Source organism: Idiotropiscis lumnitzeri, chromosome 6 (assembly GCF_059441095.1).
Source record: "Idiotropiscis lumnitzeri isolate Australia: NSW breed Sydney's pygmy pipehorse chromosome 6, RoL_Ilum_1.0, whole genome shotgun sequence".
Taxonomy (NCBI): domain Eukaryota; kingdom Metazoa; phylum Chordata; class Actinopteri; order Syngnathiformes; family Syngnathidae; genus Idiotropiscis; species Idiotropiscis lumnitzeri.
The window spans coordinates 11,279,822-11,304,495 of NC_142396.1; the positions used below are offsets into that span (position 1 = coordinate 11,279,822).

At 41.1% G+C, this 24,674-nt stretch overlaps 1 long non-coding RNA gene across 1 annotated transcript in view; it reads right to left on the reverse strand.

Moving 5' to 3' along the window:
- Nucleotides 1-360: 360 nt before the first annotated feature.
- Nucleotides 361-24,674, reverse strand: part of LOC148335226 (uncharacterized) — a 112,856-nt gene continuing 88,542 nt past the window's right edge. Inside the window, exon 4 of the long non-coding RNA XR_015844159.1 lies at nt 361-413. This is a non-coding gene — a long non-coding RNA (uncharacterized LOC148335226). The remainder of the gene's footprint in view (nt 414-24,674) is intronic.

The window sequence follows — 24,674 nt, forward strand, 5'->3', positions numbered from 1 at the left end:
CACTGGAAAAGTGGCTCCTGAATCAAATATGAAGAAGTCAGTGGTCTTTCAGCATCCATCCACTATAATTTGCATCACTTGGTACAAGCATTGAATAAGAAATGTGAACAGTGACATTAGCGCAAATGGAATGAGTATCCTAGGCTACATTTACACTGAATTGTGACAAAATAATAAAATATTTTTGCTCAAGTGCCACAACTAAGGAAAAAATAGAAATAGAAAAAAGAAACACATGAAAAATGATACCGTCACATCAGAATCAGACCTCTAACAACTGTGGATAAAAATCGGATGCATATCGTATATCTGCCAATGCTCAGGCAAAGTAAATTCACATATTGGCTTCACATACCTCCTGCCAGCTCGACGCCATCCAAATCCTCTGATTGCTGATGTATACACACGTGCGTCTGCAACACAAACAAACATATTAAAAAAAAATGCTGTTGCCAAAACATACATAATTAAATATGGCTTGAATATGCAACATTAGAGGTGTATACAATAATAAAAATGACATAACTATGCCCAAGTCAACGCTATGTCATGTTCGATATTATTGTTTCTATCCATTATGTCACTGCCAGCTGTTGTGGAGTTATTTACGTGCAGTTTAGGTGCCAAGGGCATGTGGGTCATTTGATGGATTCCGTGAATGTAAACACAGTAAGGTTGGATATGTCTCACTTGAAATGTATGTGACGATAGACACAAAAAACAAAACAAAACACAAATATGAAGATAAAATAAGTATTTGCCACTAGCACTCACACTGTCCAGCCTAAAATATTCAGACAATTCCATACGTTTACGTTGTATACACACAGAGATGGATGGATGGACGGACGGACGGACAGACACACATATACAATGTTAAGATTTGAATGGTTGGCATCTTGCATCTATCATTAACTTCTTTCCATTGCTTTGCATTGATCAGGTCATAATGATGTTTGACTGGAGGCAATAATTGCCCTCCAGGGTCATAGCCGCACATGAGGTTTATGGGAATGAAAGAGGCCATTTGTTTTTATGTGTTTGTGTTTGTGTGTATGAGTGCTGGTGTGGGTTGAAGAAGCGTAGCCTCTATACAGTACAGGGAAACAGCTGCTTCACATTGCTAACCCCTGGAACAATGTGACGATTGTGTGTTTAGACAGGTTTGGGCAAGACATGGCTCCCGCAAACCCTTTGAGGGAGACATCAGCCACTGGATACGCGGTGGAAGAACATAAGGTAGACCTCACCGCTGTCTTGTAGACGGTGCTCTTACTATGGTCATTTAAATGGGACATATTATGGAAACGTCACTTAGAATGGTTTTCAGACCCAAATTTGGTGCGGCTGAAGTGGTTGGCCAATTGTCCAATTACACACTTGAAAATGTGTCTTTGAGCTATTCCGATGTTTGGCCCTATTACGGCATAGTTATTTCAATCCCATCCACACACTGAGTTTCTTCATCTCATGACTTGGCAGATACGGTACCAAGACAAAGATTTTTTTCTCGGCTGGAGTACACACAAACACTTTCATGCCAAAGCCGAAGGCCATGCAGAGCTGCAATATTGGCAAATGCACCCATTAGCGTTTTCAGCATTAGCCAGCATGTAGAAAGTCACTAGCATAACCACGATAGACAGAAAAAACCCTCACAGAACTTTAATTGGAGTTGAAAAAAGTCCTACAGCCAAATTTAATGCATATTTGCACTTTTGTTTGTGTACAAAAAAAAACCAAAACATTGCACGTATTTTGGCATTCATGGAAAATTGTTGCTTATTGTGTCAAATGCTTTTGCTAAAATGAAAAGACAAATTAGTGTGAGTGACGAAGTCCAAACGTAACCATTTGGTAAACCTCAGGTTCAAGCATGTATTTTGCTATATGGCATCACAACAGTGGGGGTGGGATCGGCAGTTGTTCATTTGCATGTGAAAAAAGACATCCCCCCCCGCCCCCCCCAACACGAAAAAGTCAGAACACAGCTATGTAGAAAGGGTGATAAGTGTGCTGCAATTCCTGACTCTTGCGGTATTTTGACAAAAGCGTGTCACACATATTTTGGTAAGACGCGTGGGAAGTTCTTAAAATTGTGGAAAAATTGCATCGTGAATTTTAAGAGGAAATCTTGTACGTTCGCTCCTTCTGAGAATTGGCAAGCCACATTTTCGCAGCGAGCCACCTGTCACTGATGCTACTCTGCTCGGATACAGGCCGATCCAAGATAGTCGGCTCGCAGGTCCCTCAAGAAGGCAGGGACCTCTAAGAAGTGTCACACTATTCACTGGCGTGACTGACAGCCTCACAGCTGCCCTGGCGATCCATAGGGCAAAGTACTCCGCTGTGTTTTTGTCACCTATTTACTGAGGCATGTGTAATCGATCCTTCAAAAAAAATCTTCAAGGCCTAAAGATTACCACCTCGGCCAGCTGGCTCACAAGGCGAGTTTATTTTTAAGTACAGATAAGAAAGAATGAGTAAACTAAAGTGAATGGCTATTTTATTTGTTCTTTCATCTTCTTTAATCAAAATGACACAGCTCACTGGGTTAATATTGATTTTGATATTTAATTGGTCATGTTTACATGAGCTGATCAATGGGAACGATATGTTAGCTGACACAATCAGTGAAAGGAGACAAATACTGTACACGTGGTTCCTCACATTGCATTAAAGAAGAATGAAAATGGCGTTGTTGAAGTGCCGATATGTGAATATGAATGAGCTAAAAACAGAGATTTCAGACAGACATCGGTGTAAGCATATCGTAAAAAGCACATTAACGCTTCAAATATGTTTGTCCATGGTATAATGGACAAATTTTGGGATCAGGAAAACTCAACCAATTTTTGTATAAGATTAAAAAACAAATCACGAAATAATCAGCCAGTTATTTATTTTTGGGGGGGATTGCTAATGGCTAATGAAAAGAGAAACTCTGAGTGTATTTAGTTTCTTGGAATGAGCATGCTCTCACAATCCGAACCTAAAATTATAATTGCGTTACCATGGTAAATTGATAACGCAAGTTAATCTCCTAAAATGATTTGTGTTGTTGCGCCGGCTGCCAGGCCGCGGTGTCCTTTGAGTGACTGTGGCATTATTCTGTTAATAGTTATCTGTCCTCAAGTCCTTGACCTTCTTGAATTGTAAACAGCTTTTTTACACCACTCTCAGCACTCTTTGACCAAGGGAGTTTTGTCGACAGCAAGAGGGCGGGGTGGCTTGGAGGGGGGGGGGGGGGTCCCACCTCCCGAGATAAGCAAACGGGAGCTGAACCTGTTCCGGCCTGCACTGCCCTCTGCGGCACCTCTGCTCCGAACTCAGTCACATTTCTTCCAGCGCTGCCAGATCACATGGGTTAATCTCCCGTGACCCTGACTCCTCAAAAGCACAAGCACTGACTCTTTTGGACGTAGGCCCAGTGCGCAGCCCACACACACACACACACACGCACACACGAACGCCCCCCGCCCACCGCATGTTCGCTGGCACCGGTTCGCAGACGTTGGGAATAGCGCAGATAAGGTACAAGAATGTCAGGAAGTCTGACACCAACGAGCGCTATGGTAAACAAACAGTTGCAGACGTCTGCCCGCATCCCCTACCTCTTGACGACCTTCAGTTCCACCCTTTTAAATGTCAGATGCTGAAATATGGATCTTTGCGATTGGGTAAACAAATCACAGTGCAATAACTGGAAGTGAGGGAAATCACAGTCGTCACAACAAGTAGGAAATGATTTCTCCAGTTCAACAATTTGGGTGGATTAATGAGCTTTTTCAAAGCGAAACAACTAATTGCACCTGCATATCTAATTTATATATTTGTCTGTATTATTGTTGTATTGCACTGGAGAGGGGAGCCCTCTAATCTCGTTGCACACTTGAGTACAATGACAATAAAGGGATTTCTAATTCTAATTCTAATTCTAATTCTAATAATCTAGCAAAAATTCGGCCAGGACTAGAATGGACCTCAATAAAGCACATATCACCTCCAAGGACGGGCAGTCCGAAAACTGTCGACCTCATTCTGTAGGTGCTTTGAATGTGTCTTGCCAAGTAGAGTTTCCTGCCACACAAAGCTTTTATTTTTCCATGTGATGGATCAGGTGGGTCACTTGCCCCCAGGACTGTAATGGCAAAAAAATGGAGATAGATAAGCACGAAAATGTGTTTCTCCTGTTCTAACGAACTGACAAAACCTAACTAATTAACCGCTGTCCTTTTTCTTTAATATGAACAGTAACAATACCACAAAAGACAACAACATTAATATGCAACCACTACACACAAAACAAACAACTGACATTACAAAAATGCCAAAAATGTCAGTGCGACATTAAAAAAATGTCTCAGTAAAGATCAAAGTCTACAGTATCCATATCTTAATCTTGACCTAAACATTTATTTAGCCACAGAGCAAGCGGACGGTAATGCCAAAAAATGTCCGTCTTTCGACGGATATACGCTAAAATGAAATGATTTCTTTTGTTCTTCTTTCATGCCAATTATCAGTCTTTCATGGAATAGTACGAATTGACTAACAATGATTAGAATAATGTAATCCTATTCACAATATTGTTTAAAGTTTTTGCAACTAACTACCAACATTTTGTAATTTGCGTGAAATCTACTAGCCAAGTTTTAGCATCGCCCAGCTACTAATTATTCATGCAATTAAAAAAAATAATAAATCTCATCTAACTTTATTTTAATATCATCCCACAACTAAACGCTAACCTACCAGCTACTTACTGTCTGAAATGACTGTGATATCCCAAGTATTATTTGAGTGTCACACTGCACTTAACTACCATCATGTACTGTTTTGGAGGTTTTCTTTGTAACTCGAGTCACTATCAATTTAATGAAATCAAGCAATTAAGTACCTATGGTATGTAGTTTTTGTGTGATTCTCTAAACTACATATTTAGCATTTTGTGTCCTCTGACAAACAACTAGCTAGCTAACTTTCTTCACAAACACTCGTCTAACTCTTGCTTACCAGACCGAAAACAACGACTAATATCAACATTTCCTTAATTTTGTGGTTGAATTCTACTCCGACCTACTGAAAGCTGCTTCACATTTGGTTACGAGAAGGCCAAAATATTAGAAACAGCTCTCAATAGGACACTCCACAGTTTTACAGCACAGCTGCATAATAAACCCATTGCCGAATGAATATCTCTCAAAACTCAGCATTATTATCTTTGTCAACGCAGAATTTCAATGTGTTAAATGTCAGACTGCGCAGGTGTCCGGCGTGTGAACATAAAACAAACTACACATTATTTAGATGACCTTCTACTGCGACAGTTAATGCATCATTTATCTTTTAGAATTGCTTTTAAAAGGACAGGCTTTAATTAAAGCTACACGTGCTCTATATTTATGTACGCGCCGCTTGAACAGTCCCAGCACTGCCCCCTTGCCAAGGCCCTTTAAGTACATATCACACATTATTGTGTGCGACATGCCCGTGGAGGTTTGCGCTAACGCTAAGTGGGAACCCTGACAATTATATATGCAGGAGACTTAAAAGAGGAGAGCAGCTTTTCCACTGGGAGTCGGATGCTCTCATATCTTTCCCAGCTATTTCGATCCCTCCGGCGTAGCGAAGCGAAAAGAAAAGAAAAAAATAATAAGTAAATCACTCCGACACTCGTAAAAGTTAACAGATCATGGCCTGGTATTTAGCTTTATGTTTATCTGGGATATTAATGTAGGCGGGAGCAGGCGTGGCCTGCAACTGCGGGTTAAATGCTGTTGCGACGCTGTGATTTGCTCTCGATGGAGTGAAATGATGCCCGCCTTAACGATAGTCCACGCAGCAGCGACAGCCGCCACAGCGTCTTCTCTACTTAGATGAAGAAGGTGCAAGACATAAAAAAAACTTTCTAATGGTGTGTAAAGGTGCATTTCAATAAATAAGAATAAATATTGAGGAAAACTTAATTTATTGCGGTAGTTCAATTTAAAAAGTTTCATCCATTACAGGCTTATAGATTAACGAGACACAGTGAAATATTTTATTATTATTATTATTATTAATCCTCCCAAAATATTTTTAAAACACAAATTAGGTAGTTTCTTGTGAATTTGTTAAGATATTATGCATTGAATTGGAGTTAGGACATGCACCCTTAAAGAGTTGTGTCTCCGGAGTGCCTGCCAACCCAACAAATGTGAAATGACACAACCAAGTATTTTGTAAATCTTTTCTTGGCAGAGCACTGTTTTTCCGTCCATGATTTGGCAGCTCAGCTGGGTGAAGATTTTTAATTTTCAAGCAAACGATAAAATCAAAACGTGAGATAGAGCTACAGATTATGTTAGCTCATGACATTATCAACACCATTTTATGATCGTTGACAGATGTAATTTGGGGGCATGGTTTGTTAGTCAGTTTCTTTCGGAAAAAGCGAAATGTATGCACGGATTTGGTCCTTAGATGAAAGTATTTCCAATGAGACTGTTGTGCCACGCGAGTACGTTTTAAGCGACCATCAGATGGGCCACGGGAAATACAACTTCACTTAATTTGTCCAAAAAGTATTTATTAATTTCAAATATATCGTTGTTCATCTTTCTCTGCAAGCGATGTAGAGTATAGCGACCGGTTGAGCAATTAAATGCGCTTCAATTTGCTGGCAGAAGGTACAATAAACGTGAGCAGCCACCTGTTGCCATTCATCCAACGGAATACTACCTGATTATATCAACTTGGTGTTCAATAAACACGACATTTCCAAATGTGAATGTCAATTTGTGTAAATTATTTCATTATATATTTTTGGTGGCGTACTTTGAGGTTTTTTAAGTAAAATGGGTTCCTTGAATCAATTAAGATTGCTTTCATTCACAGTGGACTGAGGTTCAAACGCACAGTGTGGTACGACTTCAAAGGCAACTTTTGTGGCATGAATAGCTAATTAAATGACCTCAAGTCCCACGGTGCAGTTAATAGTTGAGGCACTGCACTGCTAATTGAAATATAAAAATACAAAAATATGATATAAACACTAATAGTTCATGAGCTGTGCAATAACTGTCCAAGTCCGGGCTCTCACAAAGTTCACAGAGTCCATCCCAGCATAAAAAGAAAAAAAACACACACACTAGCATTTAGTCTAATAGGCCCAGAGGCCTCTTGACTTTCTCATTTAGCTCTTTTGTGCGTGTCAGAGTGAGGCCAAAGGGGGGGAGGACGACAGTCATTTCTCTCCACACTCTGAAGTGTACTGCAGATGGGAATTATTAATTTGTATCTGCTTTGCCTCAGCGTCGCCCACTTACCGAAGAGGGGAAAAGTGTCGTTCTATTCAATTTTTGTCTGCGGTGTGCGGCGGTGGCGCAGGCTCGCGAGTGTTAAATGTCAAGCCTTGTAGTGAGCTGTCAAAGAGCAGAATAGGGCCGGCATGATTGATGACTGGAGAGCTTGAAACCAAAACCTCCCAATTGCAAACGCTACCTTGTGTCAGTCCTCTTACCCCTTTGCTTTTTCACGCCGCTGATAGTGGCTCAGCAGAGGGCAAGTGCACCGTCGCGCACGGTTATGCGCCGGCACACTCAAGCTAGCAGTTATTTGATATGTGCAGCCGCGACTCCCTTGTTTTTAAACGCTTAAAAAAATGTGGGGGGGGGATCGTTCTTGCATTATGTGTGGTAAGGCAGGAGTTGCCCCACTTTGTTAAAAAACAAAACAAAGCGATGCAATGACAAGATTATTAATGGCCAAGGTAAGACCACACTTAACCTCGTGCGTATTCATTGCAATTGTACAGATGGGTGTCAGGTTGTGAAAAGCACCTCCTTCAGGTCAATTAGTCCGCTTAATCTGCCACACTTTGCCTGAAGACAAATAGATCAGGAACAAGTTGCTCAAATCTAACGTATTTGTTGAGACAACTGGTTCATTTTTGATTGATCTATTTTCCCAAAATGTTCCGTAAAAATGTGCAACAGCACAAACATTAAAAGCACCATGTATTGGTTGCTAGATATGTCCCAAAATTTACTAACTAGCAGAGGTGGGAGTAAAGCGTGCCACACATCGAGCACCACATCCAAACGCGACTGAACTTGACAATCGTGCATAATTTCCAGCCACCGACACACACCTGGTGCACACCTAATAACTCGCCGAAATCGACAAAGTGCAACCCTCTAATCAAGAAACATGTTGAAAAAACACATTTACTGCACTATAATACTTTTTATTGAACTAAAAGAACCAAGCACAATTATCAAGGAGTAGCAACATAGCACAAAGAGCGAAACAGGTGAGAATAAAGGAGATATTTGTTGAGCATAAAAGCCCCATTCAGTTACTGTACCTTTGAGCCACAGCCACGTCAGGATTTTTTAATATGCCGTAGTTAGGTATTAACTAGTTGAGTGGCATTCGGCTCATTGTACGGCAGAGCATTGTCACACAAGTCATAAGTAAGTCTCAAGTTGTCAAGTTTCTAGCAAGTCCCAAGTTATTGTAGCTCACTAAATGTCATGAAAGTCAAGTTGTACTTTAATGGTCACAAAGGAGTATATTGACATTTTCAAATATGAAATAGACTGTGGAAGAGATACATGGCTGCTGCAAAAGTGAATAACAATCATTCATTGTGTGTTTTAATCAATTGTTTTGCAATAAACAGCCATTTTGAACTTTTGAATAGAAAGTAAAGGGGGGGGGTGCATTACCGCTCATATTGAAAGTATAAAGGCAACCCTGAAAGTTGGGATATGAGAGGAAATGTTGAAACCTTATAACGAATTTTAACGGTTTGAAGAGGCAATTTGCTTTCCATGGGGGCGGGTCATGTGTTTACCACTTAATATCATTAAATATTGGTGGGGAAAGACCTTGCTTGATGATGTGACAAACTGAAGGAAATATCGAGTATCACTACATGTTAAGGTGGGTAATATTACCCCCAGACAATACTTCCAAAATTATGACATTTGGACTGTATTCTCACCAAAATGCAATTTAATTATCTCTTAAAACAGTTTTATTCCAAACTTTGGTCTCTACAATGCTGATTTCCACTCTTCTCGCAATTCTTCACTTTCGTAGGAATATTATATAATTCTCCTTCATACCAAACAGCATTGTAAGACATTTGTTTTATTAACTAGGATGACATTATCTGTTGTCACTTGCTCGAGGGCGTGCCCGATGTAATGACCTGATATTGATGGTCCACGTGGTCTAATGTGGTCTTATGGTCACCGGACTGTGACGGCTTAAACACCAGCAGCAGTGATGAAGAGATCTCACTGTGAACCCATCAAAGAGTGTCATGGCATCACAATGCTTCCATTTGTCTGCCTGCATGCTCAATCGGAGGCTGCACCGTCTTCATTGCGACAGTTCCCACATACCCCCTTCCAAAAAAAAAAAAAAAAAAGAAAATGCAATGTTTATACAATTAGAGCATACTCTCAAAACTATGGTGGAAAGTACTGCTTTGGGTGGATATTTGTTTCATGCAAATGAGCCACTGCTGGAGGAGCTAGGGCGTTGCGACGATGGAAATTAAGAACCCCAAGCGGTTATCCTGTAATGTGTTCGACTGAGTTACTTGTGACGTGAAACTGAAATCTAGACAATCAAGAAGTGACCTGAAGCTGGCGCAGATGCTGAACACGAAGAGACGAGATACTGGACATAGACAGATGTATGGGTTTTTCCAAATCATGTCCAATCACCATCTTTATTTACTCCAATTAAAGTGTATGAAATGGCAATGGCAACTGCTGTGAAGTACATCTGGTTAATACATTTGCAAGATTTTTTTCCCAAACAAAATATATATCGGTAAGCGTATACCACCGTTTAAGTGCCATTCTAGTTTCTTCCTCCCAGGCCTTTTACAAGCATGATTCTGACCAGCGATAACATCTCCAGAACATCAGCCACGCGTATTCAACCCTCAGGTCAGGGAATTGGCGGCTTCTTTCAGAACGGCGAGAGCCTCTTTGAAAATCTCCCCTCATCTTTGTGCGTGTGTGTGCGTGTCCGTGTACGATACGCTCCACCAACTGCATACTAAGCGTGTTGCCAGACAACTGGTCATGTCTTAACTGTGAAACTGGCAACTATTGTTCACGCTGCAATTGAACATGCCTGTTACGACTCCATTGGCAACCTTTCATGTGGCGGTGAGATGCTACAGGCCTGCTATAGTGCTTCGTGTTCAGGCAAACTTGACAGGGAAGAGAAATATTGGAAAATATATTGGCGACACACCAAAAAGAAACAATAGTAAAGTTGGAATGGAACAATAAACCTGTTTTATTAGTGAGAAAGAGTGACAACCGTTGATATTATAAGCCATTTATTATAAATAAAGATTTGATGAGGATGAACTTGATAGATTCATTTAACATCTACACTATAAAATTACAAAAAATGTCATTTGATTTGGCCGTCTTTAGCTATTCATTTTCTGAACTGATAATTTTGGAAAAAGTAGTTAAGTGTCATGTAAAAAAAAAAAAAATCCTTTATTTGCCAATTCTAATTTGAGGCCCTACAAAAAAAAAAAAAAACGGTGGGTCGGCATGGTGCGAAAGAACGTGAGTTAATTTTTTTTTTTTTAAGAAGTCTGTGCATCTGTGCGCATGCAGGACTTAGATGCCATAAAACTGAAATAGCTTGTGTTGCAGCTCTTTTTAACCCAACTCAACTTTATCTGTAGAGCCCTGTACAGAGCAACTGCAGCTGTACAAAAAGCAAACCCAAAACACATTGCATTTAATAGTAAGTTGCAACTCTAAAAATGGTCATATTTGAGTAAAACCCCTGTTTTGTTCAAGAAAAGTTTGTATTTTGACCAATATTTAATATGACTTCATTATAATTGCAAGAAGTATCTGCGAGCACCCACTCCGTCTAAAAAAGTGGCCTCACTTCATCCCTAGCATACACACAGTTAAAACAGAGAAAAACAAACACACACACGCACCGCAGGCAGATTGTGGCACAGACGATTGGTTGTGATGTCATCATAGAAAACCTCTTTTCCCAGAAAGATTCATCAGATTATGAGCGCGGCAAAGCCTTGCTCGCAACACTCGACTAGCTGCACCATATGGTTGCATCCTAAAGCCACGGTCGGCGGGTTTAATGACAGAGCGGATGTGCCGCGCACATGCCGAGGGATGTCGAGGGTGTTGTGGGGGTGGAAAAAGGGAGGGCAAAAAAAAAAAAAAAAAAACACTCATCAAATCTTTGGCCTGGAAAGGCTGCACAAGGTCAGCTGTGCGAACCAGACGCATGTCTACAACACAAGGCAGGTGACTGATTGCTAGATTTCACCACATCATTTCCGCTCTGAACGCCACGCCACTGACCTATTTTAGTCATTAATAGCGCTTAGCTTTCCTCAAATACTAATACGTCACGCGGGCCACAATATGGGAATATGGCCAAAATATAGTGACACGGCAAGCCAATCCTCTGGGCAAATATGCGCAGCTGCCGGCGCGGGGGAGCGAGGAAGAGTAAACAAAGATGGACTCGTAATTAATGTTTACTAAGGCTGATGCAAGCGTACGACATTTCTGCCGTGTCCGCTGACCACAAATGAGCTCGATAAACACGCCGACATGCCGCAAATATGTTTGAACGCATTCTAAGTCGCTCACGCATCATGGCTGCCTGATTTGGAAGGAGTATTTGGGCCACACCCAAAAGAAATATCGGACGAGTCCACATATATTGCACTGGAGAGGGGAGCCCTCTAATCTCGTTGCACACTCGAGTACAATGACAATAAAGGGATTTCTAATAATAATTCTAATAATATATCCTGAATAAAATCACAGTACGACCAAGAAATCTATTACTAAAAAAGTAAAAATAAAAAGAAAGCTACAATACTCAGTGAAAAGATTTTGAAAAAAAATTGTTTTCTTTCAGAATAAAAGAGAAAAAGTGGAATATGTTGGCAATACAAGAGAAAATTTATTTTTGCAGAAAAAAAAACATATTTATAAGGGGAACATATTTAGTTCACCCAAAGACAAGTGAATGATCATTTTTCAAGAGATTAACAATTGATTAATAATTGAAACGACTCGTACGTTGACAAGTACGTTCAAATGTACTCGCAAGAACGTTCAAACGTATTTGTCTGTCAAAAATGTGAACATTGGTCGCATCTGTACATTAGAACCAACGCGACTGATTTTGTTTTTGAGAGTATGATGCAGTGCGTGCAGACACAGAGTCTGATGCGATAATATTAGCCGTGCTGAGGTGAGGTGGGACGCAGGCATCCCGAGGAGTAAGACGACGGCGGAGAAAATGATTGATGGAGTTGTGGTTGGTCTATAAAGGTCTGTAAAGAGAGCTTGGAGATAATCAACGCCAGGGTGTCGGCAGCCCCCCGCCCCAACCTGTCTCTCGACACTGCACATGTGCACACAAACGCTGACTCAAGAGAGAGACCAGACGGGCGCTTCCGAATCATCAAGAGGCGGCGGTGATGAAATTCTGAAGGTCGCCCGTAACAAGCTAGCCCTCGCCGGGTGTTTTGTTCCACGTAGCCTCCCTCCCCTCGCTTTTCCGTCACCTTCCAACCTTTGTGTTCACCCAGGCTGGGGCGGGGGGGCAGGTGAACGAGGTTTTGGGGGGGGGGGGGGGTTGTGTTACATCCCTGTTTATCTGCCGGTGACCTCTAGCCGGCAATTCTGCACTTGATAAGGGGAGGGCTGGCCTCATAATGTGCACGGCGGCCCGATATCAGCCTTGTATCCTTGTGAAATTGATTACCGGGGGCCCGGGCGGCGTGTAGAATATAATAAATACAGATGACACGTAAGGTACAGACACACACACGGCGACTTGTAAGGCTGATGGGGGGAACGCCGCCTCAGCAATTACCTGCTGGCCACTTAAAAAAGGGGTCAGGCAGGGCAGGTTGGCGGCGCAAGGAGTTATGGTTATTTCTTCATTTCTCCCCCTGCATGCCGGCGCACAAGTGAGGGGCCGCAACTACACTTCACGTTTTAAAGACAACTTATTACTGGCCATTTCCTGCTTCGTATATGTAGTCTGCAAACATGTTTTTGCACGAGTCACGGTTAAATTGTTGTTATTGTGCAATAGTTTGTTTTAACTGCCCTCTCTTTAAAGGTTGATCGATGCAAAAAAAAAAGGGAACAACAACGTAACTGCAAAAATAAAATAATAAATATGTCATTTGAAATAGGTAAAGAAAAAAAAAGAGAATTCCCAGACCAATATTATTATTATTATAAAAAACATAACATTTTTAAACAATTATCAAATAAAGTAGATTTAGCAGTCCTTTCAATATAAAATTGAAACTTGCCGTTGTCAGTAAAGTTCTAATTGCAGACATTATTTGGATGATAAAAAAACCCCACTTGAAGCTCATAACTATAAAACAAATGGGAAATTTGTAATAGTCGCTCAATCTCCTCGCCAGTGACAGATATCATTATTATCCCACGGGATATTTCCGTAATCTCCTTTAATCTGCGCGGCCTCAAGTGCTCCCGTTGGCCATCCAGCAAGTGGTCACACCGAATGGCACATAATCACCAAGATCAGGGAAGACGCAAGGCAAAAATAGCCACTTAAGTACTCACATACCAATTTCTAAAATGTGAGAGACTCCTCTCATGGTGAGGGAAAAGAAAAACCAGCAAGTGTGTGCTTACTGCACTTGTAGAGTGTTGTGTTCTCAAGATGATCAACACAGCACAATTTGCTTCAGGTTGCTTTCTAATTGGATCGTGTTTCTTTTCACGTCATCACAAATGTTGTGCAGTTTTAACAATGACAAATTGTCACCAGGAGCAGATCCGGGAGGAAAAAAGCTAAAAACAATTTTTTAACAATCGCTGAGGACGATCACTTAGAGCACAGGTGTCAAACTCAAGGATCTGGGGCTAGATGCGGCTTGCAAAATATTTTTTTCTGTGGCCCACTAAAGTAAACAAAATGTGTGAAATTCATGTTTTGAGCAAATCTCTTCTTGTGTGTCATAATTTTCCTTTAGAGTGACCCCTGTGATTTGGGATTCATCCCCTGTTATCTGCTAAAAATCTCATCTATTTGCTGTTTTGATGCTCAGGCCAAAACAAAAGTATCACTTCGGTGCCATCTGGTGTTTTTTCCATCTGCTTATGAGAAATCCTGTTTTATTGTCAATCTTGAATGCATCTTCGGCACTGTAGAAAGTGAAATTGAAAGACTGTTTCTACGTCATTCCCCTTGCTGCTACTGATTATAACTTGTGTCGTTAACGTTGCTGTTACAATTTGCTCTTCTGTAATCTTTATGACTGCATGCAAATGCCAAACGCTAACGTGAGTAACTTAATACTGTTAGTGCAAACATTAAGTGCGTCACATAATTGTACTAGCATGTTATTTGGGCTAGGATGCTAACTAATCCTATTGATGAGCCTAATGTGAAAGTGGCCTGTTAGTGTTCAGTAATTCAACTCCTGAATACAGTTGTTTATGTGACATGAGTTCATGATTGTGTCCATTTTAGACGCATAGTTGTTGTTTTATGATCCTCTTCGTTGTTGGTGATTTGCCACCTTCTTTTGGCGAAAAAAAAATTCAAACCCCATTTTGGGGGTCAGTATTCACGGATGATTCATTCACACCTTCGTCCAATTCAGAGTCTTCCATCAATTGAACAAAAACGTTTTTTTTTTTCCCAAATATGGGAAGAATGGGTAAACCCCATAAAGGAAAACCGGAGACGAAATTCAAACCCGAACTTCAGAACTGGTGGACATGCTGACCACTATTCCACTGTTCAGCCCTGTGTTACCCATTTAAGAGTATTCACGTACCACACAAATGGAATTGTGTGTTGCCACCCGATGCCCGTTTGTGTTGTGGAAACCAGACCCCAGCGCGGGCTAAATGTTAGCACACAGCTCAGCATGTAGATGCACTCGCTCGCCGTTTCAATGAAGAAATGGCGACGGCTGGAAGCTGCCAGGCAAAACCTTTATATCTATTTGTTCCACTTGTCTGCTCCTCAATGAGTTTAATCAGCTGAGAAGAAGCCGCGAGGGGGGGTGTTGCCTTACCCGCCCATACATTAGAGCGCACCCTCTCTACTCCCCTTCCCCCTCCCCCTTTTCACCGCACACTCAAAACACACCCACAGACACACGCACACAACCCCTGAGCCCCATTCTCTGTGCATCGATGTGAGAGTTGAGGGTCTCCCTCTAACCCCCTCACCCTCCGCCCCAACCCCCATTGCCTCACGGATTATCAAGTACACTTCAATTACTGCCGATCGATACACTCCTGGCTGCAAAAGGGAGTGTGAGGGGAAATTAGACAGACTTTGGGTATGGCCGTGACTACAAAGCAATGGATTAACACCGATATGCATCTCTTCATTTACATCGGGAATGGGCCCATTCTCCATCAGCGCTGTGCACATTCACGTGGGCTTTAAGGGGGACTTTGTGAGAGATGGCTTCTGTAAGTGCCGGGCAAGGTGAGGGCAAGCCCGACACACGATGTGTGTGGATTAAAAGCCGCCCCAGTCACCACTGGAACGCTGAAGCCAAGAGAGAATATTCTGTCTTTAGTGTGTGTACTTCACAGTGATCAGGACTCATTAAATGACCTAAACACGCACTAATCCAATCGTGCATCAACTCGGCCATTTACAATGCTTTAGACATTTACCCACGAAAAGAAAAAAAAAACTGCAAAAAAAAAAAAAAAAAAGTAGTGTTTCCAGTCTTCGAAAAATGCATGTCAGCAGATAAGACAATGGCTGGCGTTTGGTAGGAAATAATGGAGGAGCACTCGTCTGACTAAAATGAGAGGAAGGGGAAATGAAAGCAGTACTGTGGAAGAGGATAAAAAAGAAGTAAAAGTGTAGGAAGAGATAAGCAGTGGCTGTATCCCCAGGAGCACCCTTGTGAAGGTCTGGCCCCTACCTCTGAACCCCCTCCAGGTCATGTGCCCTCGCTCTCTTACCCTTCCTCTCTGCAGAGGCAGTAAAAACACTCCAACACCTGCGTTCCCCCCTCGCTGCAATGCGCCGCTGACTATATTTTTCATCTGCAGACAACCAAACACACAAGAGGCAAAGCTTTGTGGTCTTGTAGGGGAAGCAACACCCGTTGGTGAGGGCGAAATTATATCGGGTCCCACAACGACATACCGTCATTATAATCTGACCTAATGTGATTGGTATTAATTGTAAAAATAAATTTCACATGCACTGATTGTATTTTTTTTGTTATGTGACAATTTTTAAATGTGATACAACTCACATGACAAGGGGAAAAAAATCTGCAATCGCTTATCGTGTGTGGTGAACTTGAGAGTGCTCTGCGTGATATGGATTTTGGAGCCGATCACGGATCAGCGAGTTTTAAAATAAAAACAACTGATCACCGATCCAATCAGATGGACAAGTTTATATAAACTTTTTAAACAATTTATTTATTTACTGTACATCCGATCCCCGCTACCCGTGGGAAATTAGGACCGGCCAAGGCCACGAATACCCGAAATACCTTGAAATGGATTCGGAAAAATAATTACCGTTAATCCCAACAATTCTCCCCAAAACACAGAAAAACATTCAATATAAAAAAAAAAAATAAAAATAAAAAATTATTTCAAAATATTGCGAGAAAAAAAAAATGGGACTATACATGCTCTTGGATTATTAACGATGGCAGCACAGAACGTCCCTGGAGTGAACGAGATTATGTTTGATAAAATGTTTTATTTTGTGATCAATGATCCAATTATGACATGGCCTACGATCACCAAGTTTGCATTTGATGCACATTTTTTCTATAAATTGAAAGAAACCAGCAAAGTAAGAATTTCATTGCTAAATGCGACTATTGTGTTTTTTTATGAATGCAAATAACAACCATCTTCAGTCTTGAATTAATTTTTACACCGTGGTTTAACACTTGTCAGTTGTAATTCAATGACTAATTTAAAATGTTGACTTTTTTTAAATAGTTTTGTCTGCCAATCACTTTCCCAGGAGTTTTGTGATTCATTCTACTTTTCTATATTAACAAGTTAAGTCTGGCAACAAGTCCTGCCTTTTGCCCAACGTCAGCTTGGATAGGGTCCATCTCATCTTCAATACTAAATAAGAATAAGCGGTTTAAAAAAATGGATGGCTGGACACTTAAGGATATGTTGAATTAAGTATTACAAAATCCAAACAAATCATACAGACAGTAAGCGTCGGACGTTTGACCTTCACTATAATCAATTTGAGTCATGAATATTATCTTCCACTCGATGCTTTCTGTTCTGTGATTCCAACAATATGTTCGGTCGTTCCGTTTACAAGTCCTGCTGAAACATATCCAGCCGTCTCATCTCGAGGTCGGCGTCGCGTTACACATTAGGGAGCCGAGTGGGAGTTTAGTTTTGGGTTTAAAACAGGCCCCCTTCCCCAAATAAAGATGCCTCTCGAGTGAACGTGCCTCACTCCGCCATGAATTTAGTGGCCCTCCCCTTGTATTCGCTCCCACAACTGCGATCCATCCTTGCAGCTCCCACGGTTCGCCTTGGAAGTGATCCGTCCCCGAGCGCTGAGCGGAGCCACTCGCTCTTCGCCACGGCCCCCAGAGGCACTCCTCGCCGGCTCGCTACTCTCGCTTTCTTTTGTCAGCCAAATGGATCCCAATTAAATCAACTGTTGTCCAATTAGAATTTGGAAGAATCTATTTTGTTCAGTGGTCTAAATCCCACCGCTTGACTTCTTTCTCTCATGTAGCTCCTTTCCTGGAATTGGTTACAGAGAAAATGAGACGAGCTATTTCCTGCAATGGGATACTCCTGGGTGTCTTTGTAGTTGATTTTTTTTGGGGGGGTGCTCTCTGTTTGCACAATATGTTAATAGCGCATTTACTCCATTGTTTGTAGGACGGTACACGGGGGACGGTATTACGGTGAAAGATGGGTTAAGAGTGGTCATCCTGAGGAATTATGTATTGAGGAGTTGTTACAAAAGAAAAGACTCACAAGTACAGCTGTGTAATACAACAAATATCAAATAAAACTACTGACCCGTTGAAGACACGGAATGTAATAGGGAGGGAACTGAAAGAGTTTTGTATGCTGCTGGTCTTTTACATTGCTGGAAATAAGTGTAGTGTGTCATGTTTTGGCCTAAATGCAAGTTACATTAGCATCTCGCTGGTCATTTTTTTTTAATGTACTGTATAATGAATTGTATTCCTTTTATTGTCCTGAGTAGTCATCTATCACCCCATAAAAAAAGTGAAATTCATTCGTGTGTAGTTGATCTTTTTAAATGAGCTGAAGTCTTGCAAGTTTTGGCACAAATCTGACGAGACGTCACATTTAATGGTGATTCAACAACCAAAGTTGTTGCTTGTGTTTTGATTTTGAAAAGATAAATACAAAAATAAATTGAACTCCAAATTCTATCAACATTTTTAGGGTTATTTTTTATTTTTTTTTAATTATTATTATTACATGGGGTCCTTGGTTCACAACAGTGGCATCGTAATCCAAATTTGTATGCAAATCACAATTTGGCTAAATCCCTGACTAACCTACGTTAACAAAGTAGTAAAGTAATAATTATAGTAAATATAAAGCAGAGAAAAGATGATAAGTATAAAGACATGCCGGCCATAAATATAAAACAATCAAAAGTGCAGCCGGCTTCTTGTTCCATGTGACCACGTATTCTCACACCACGGCACAGTCTTTCATTAATATATGCTAAAGCAATGATAAAGCAATAATCTTGGTGAATATTTGTGGGGAAAACATTTAAAGTTCATCATTACCAAACAATCAAAAAAACAGTACGGCGGTAACTTCTTTTGCCACATGACAATTTATGCTCATGCCGCTACTCGTTGTTGGTGACCTCAAAATGTCATGATTACAATATCAATATTTGCATGTCAAACACGTCTAAACCATAAATATAATATCACTCAATGCAAACTAGTTCATTGTGCACCGTGTGGAACCTTAAGGGACGCCTGCAATATTAATTCAGCTATAGGTCACCAGAGTCCAAGAAAAACACATTGAACAAACGTCATCACGCAAAACATTACAAACATATCAATAGCTCAAAACAAGCTATCAATCGAGGCGTTTGGCTTTGGAGGCTGAGTGTCACAGTCACTGGTGAAAAATGTGAGGAAATGGCCTTTCCTCTTCTGCTCCAGGAGCAGGCACTCATGCGTCGCCCTCACACGGAGGCCACTATTTGATTAATACAAGGAGGGGCAAATTTTAATCTGCACACACGGTCGGAGCGCCAATGACTTGGACCCGAGCCACATCATTATTGCCTAATAGCCGTGTTCAGAAAGTATGCCCTATTGTGTTTCGTATGAGTGGGGCCACACCCCCCTCTTCCCTCTTGCCGCTCGAAATCACATCCAGCTAAACAAACCAGCAGGCCTGCTTCCTGTGGAGCGGCCATTCAAGTCGCAGGCACTAGTTAAGACCTCTGCGGCCCGCCGCTATCGACATGCGGACCTGTCGTCGGAACAGCCCCCCACCACAGCCACCGCTTCTCCACCTTACCGCTCTGAAAAAGGTTTGACTTCAAACATCCTCCCTGGCTTTGTTTACATCAGCCAGTTGTTATCTTTAGAATAAATGTGGGCAATCAGCCCCCTGATGTGATGCAGTAATAGACATGGCAATCACGACAATTGCAATGCAAAGACAATAAAGTTACTAAATGAGCCAAAGTGTGCTCTCCCTGATTTTCTAGTGATTTATGAACAAATAATCACCCCGATTATTTGCCGCCCTTGCATCAAAGTCATGCTAAAAAGTCAGGCGAATCAAAGGATTTCTTAAAGGTAATCTGCTGTTAATGAGAATAATTTTCAGTACGAAAAGAGGTTGAATGTTGATACGTCTTATTTATTCAACGCAGCATCTCAGGAGGAGGACCAATATGTAAATAAAGCAGCCAGGAAACTCCTAGTTTTAGATGTTTGACGGCCCCCCACTTTTACTTTGTTATGCTCATCTGCATTAAGAATGGAGGCTTATTGTGAGGAAACAATGGCCGCCCTTTTATGTCCATCACTGTGCAACGATGGAAGCTGACACATGAACCCTTTCAAAGTGTTTGAATAAAGTATGGTTTAAAAAAAAAAGGGTCAATATGACTTATACTTGAAGTTAGTGTGAAAGCAGTCAAGACTGTTAAAAGAGTGTTACGTCCTTGTTGGGCTAAAGCATTTTGGAGTCAACAGTATTAAAAAAAAAAATTAAAAAAATAAAATAAAAAAACAACCACAACACTAGCATATATATATTTTTGTTTCTTCAGTGACATTACGTTATTGTTGGGGAACAAATATTGAGAAACTTAAATAAAAAGTTTAAACACATCAGCAACTGATTTTGTTTACTCCACCGACAAACGACCTCATAAGAAGCGTCATTTTAATTTGTCTTTGTATTTATGACGTAAAACATCACAAATACAAACGGAACGCAATGACGAATCTGTTGTCACGCTGCCCTTCAACCCCTTTTTGGTGAGCGACATTTCTCTCTTTTTCCGTCTCATGGATTATTTAAAAAGCAGGGTGTATTCCCATTCAATATTTACTGCGTTAGCACAGGTTAGTGACAGCGACCTCCAACTTACAAAATGCGAATGCGACGGTGTTGTAGGAATGAACATGGACACTGGTGCAGAACGCGATGATAAATAATACAACCTGGCTTCTGTAAAAATGAGTTTTATTTCATTCAGTTTCATCCAAACCGCATGAACCTTTTCCAACACTTTTTAACTCTCGACCTCAGCGCTCTGGTTGGGAAAGCGAGGGAGCTCTTAATTAATGTCAAGCCGGAGCACTTGTTGTTCCAGCTGCGCATGCAGGCAGGTTAGCCGGTGAGTAATCACCAGTACATTAAAGAAAAAAAAACATCCAAACTAGTTTGATTTGTATCACACAACATGAAATTAGGATGCATAATTTGTAGCATATGGAGAACATTTTCAAAGCATTAAGCGCAGCATCCTGTATGAGCATTTAGTCGACAAAATTAAAAAGTAACAACCATTTTTTTTTTCTTGTACAGACTAATTCCAGGAGACCAATAATGGAAAAACTGAAAAACAATTAAAAGTCCCCCTTTTCCTTCCCATCCAGACATTCCCACACATTTTTTTTTTTTGGCAGAGATCTGCTGATGATCTCTAGAGGCTTTGCTTCACGAGGAAGTTGTCAGGAAAAGATCCACATTTCCCAGGGACGAGTGTGGGTGAAAGTGAGAAGGAAACGGAGAGGCAGAGCACAAGTTTGAGTGAAAGCCAACAAAGTGAGAATTAAAAGGAATAGAGGAGTTCATGTATTGACAGGGCGGGTTAAGAATGTGAAGGCTGGGCTCAGGCTGCAGGGGGATTTGGGATATCCACAAAGAGAGCGCGGCAAATGCAAAAAAGTGAATAGGGAAAAATGGCAGCTATCCATCAGTGACTTTTGTACGTCGGAAGAACTGTGGCATTAGGCAAGCGGCGCAGAAACAAAAAGATCCTTTAATATGACTTTTGTTCTTCAGAATGTGACCCGAGGAACACAAGTGCATCGCTAATCAGTTTAACCCTGTTACACCGCTTCAACTCTGCACTTTCACATGATGCGCGGCTGACAGAAGTGCCAGGCCCACTCGAGAGTTAAGCTCGGCCCCGGTGCCCGGGGCAGGGGCAAAAGCCCCGACCTCCGAGGCGCGCTGACCCGGCAGGGGGACGCGTCTCGTGGCATTTTGACATCAGGTTCAGGCACAATGGCAATCTCTCCAACGGCATCTTATAGAGCACCCCAACCTGCCGCTATTATGATATTATCCTCATTCAAATGAGGGCTCATTGCTTTTGTTTTTTGATTTGTCTCCAGTGACATTTTGTTGACGGACTGGGTCAGCTGGATGAGGAGTGGGTCACAAGCTGACAGAAATGTCAAAAATGGTTTCCTTGGCTATTCAAACACAATCACCAGTGTTTGCTTTGGCTGCGACTGACAAGTCAAGTAGATGTCAAAATAGGAGGCTTGTTTTTTTTTGTTTTTTTTCTCCATAGCATTTTGGCAGACAGATGTCTTCAACAACAAATAAAAACTATGTATTTAATTTTTACCCACAGGTGGACACTGATGAGGTTGTTAAAATGAACCGCTAACGAAAACAAAGCAAAAAATGTTTCAGGGTTATTTTTACCCGAGACTTGTTCAATTTTTCAAAAGGGTCAGTAACTGGGAGGAAAAAACAATTTGAGTGGTCACTTTTAGACCTTTCTCGCCCACCGTAGATGACAGCTTCATAAAAAAAAAAAACTATGTTTGGGCAAATTGTCAGAATCACAGAACAAAAAGGAATACCAATAATTAAAAAAAAAAATAAAAAAAATTTAATGTAAATTGAAATACATGTATTTTGCATTAAATCAGGATTTATTTATTTATTTATTTTTTTTTTTAGTTTTAACGAACTAAACATTGGAACAAATTTGTTTACAGGTCGGCAGTATATAACTAAAGGTTATTTTTACATTAAACGTTCATGTAGAGCATATAGTGTCGGCCTTGGCAAGATTTAAGTTTGGAAGTTATTTTATGGTGTGTATTTCTGCTGTAAAACCTTTTTATTGCTCCTGAAACAAAACATCATGCTGGTAGCTGGACAGCGACGCTGTACTTTAAATTAAACATCTGTGGGTTGAGTCCAAGAGCAAGGACGATCATTTCCTGTAAACTCTGTTGATCCCTTAATGACTAATAACTCAAGGATGGCCCGTCTTGTTTTCCTTCACTCAAGCCCGGGCCGTGTTCATCCCGGGGTATCTTGAAACTTCACAAGCCCAACAGGAAGTCACAACCCATCACGCCCGTTAGGTCAATAAGCTCTTGCGCATGGATTTCAGCTGTGGATATATTTATATAAAACCAGATAAGTTTATTTCACTTGCCTCATGTGCGGGTCATGTTACGGCATTACGGAAGAGTACTGAATCTCCAGGAGAATTCTAAACAAAACAGGATTTGGAGAAGATAACATTGTTCATTGCTTTTAAAATCAATTATAAGGAATATTGTGTCCTGGATTACACGAGGAAGCTGTGGGCCAAAAACATTGCATCCTTGGAGTCACAATATGAAGTACTCCTATGATAATATTAATTAAAGTTTATTTTATTTTCATTTTGGCACTGATACTCTTTTGTGGCTACCAGTTCTTGTAGTGCATGTCACTACGGGGTTACTTCATTTTTAGGCACCATGGATCCGATTGAGGCTCATTTAGCCGACGTCCCTTGGATGAGTTTTGCTTTACGAGCAAGATGAGTGCTTTAAAATGAAAGAATTCTCCCCGTGCTTGCGTGGGTGTCCTCCGGGTACTCCGGTTTCCTCCCACATTCCAAAAACCTGCATGGCACGTTGATTGGACACTCAGAATTGCCCCCTCGGTCTGAGTGTAAGCGCGGATGGTTGTTCGTCTATATGTGCCCTACAATTGGCTGGCAACCAGTTCAGGGTGTCCCCCGCCTACTCCCCGAAGACCCCCCGGCCTCGTGACCCTAGTGAGGAGAAGCGGTACAGATAATGGATGGATGGAAATGGATTGGGATACTCACTGACAGCTCATCTTAAATAGCGCCCTGTAGACATACACATGCGGACATGACAATCCGCAAGTCCATTTCTTCCCTTCTAGCAACGAGCTTGTCTTTGCTCTTCAGCTCAATACAGACATTTAGAACGGTAAAGATGGCATATTTCCTTTGCATGGATCACACCTCACTTGGTTTAGCAGCAAAATCCACGAAGACATTGCAAACCATTTCACATAGCGTTTCACTTTTGGCCGTGTTGCAGCGCTCCCAGAAATGCAACCTTGTCTGGCTGCACATATTGTACATACCAAAAAACTGAAAGTAGAGACTAGTAGGACAGGTATGAGCGTTTGAATTCACCCAAATCGGTCACTTCAAGCTATAACAGTGGGCTTGCAAATTTAGTGGATTGATTCTTGCGAGTTTTCTGTGTGTCCTGTTATGATGTCAATTTTTGTGTCAATTGGTGAGACTACTGTTGGGGACTAATTCTTTTCTAGCTTTCAAGGGGGAACTGCTCAGGGAGTTTTGGTGGGATCAAGTTTGTGACCACTAAAAGACATAATTTCTCACCAGAATGGACGCACTTGCAAATTTTAAGTGCTTCCTTGCATGTTGAGAGTCTGCAAAAGTTGATTATTTAATGAGAATCACCAAAATAAACACTGCAATTCCTGGTGCTGGGGAGAATGATGTCATAACATAAAGAGGATACAATAAAGCAGTCATTTTTAACGAGGGAAAGTCAAAATTCCCCAAACAGTCCAAAACGAGCGGTCGGTGTCTCTCTAGATCTTTATTATATACTATTTCATTCTCACAACATGACAACCTTATTCCAAGTTTATACATATTTTTCATTTTTTTGTTTTTTTCTTTTGTGTGGGCCTAGGGACGCCTTCTTCCCGAAATATTTCCGTTATAAAGATAATCCAATGAAGCAGCAGTATGAGCGCTACAAAAAACTGCTGCTAAACTAGATAGCTGGCGAATGAAGCGTTCATCCGCGGTCAATCCACTTT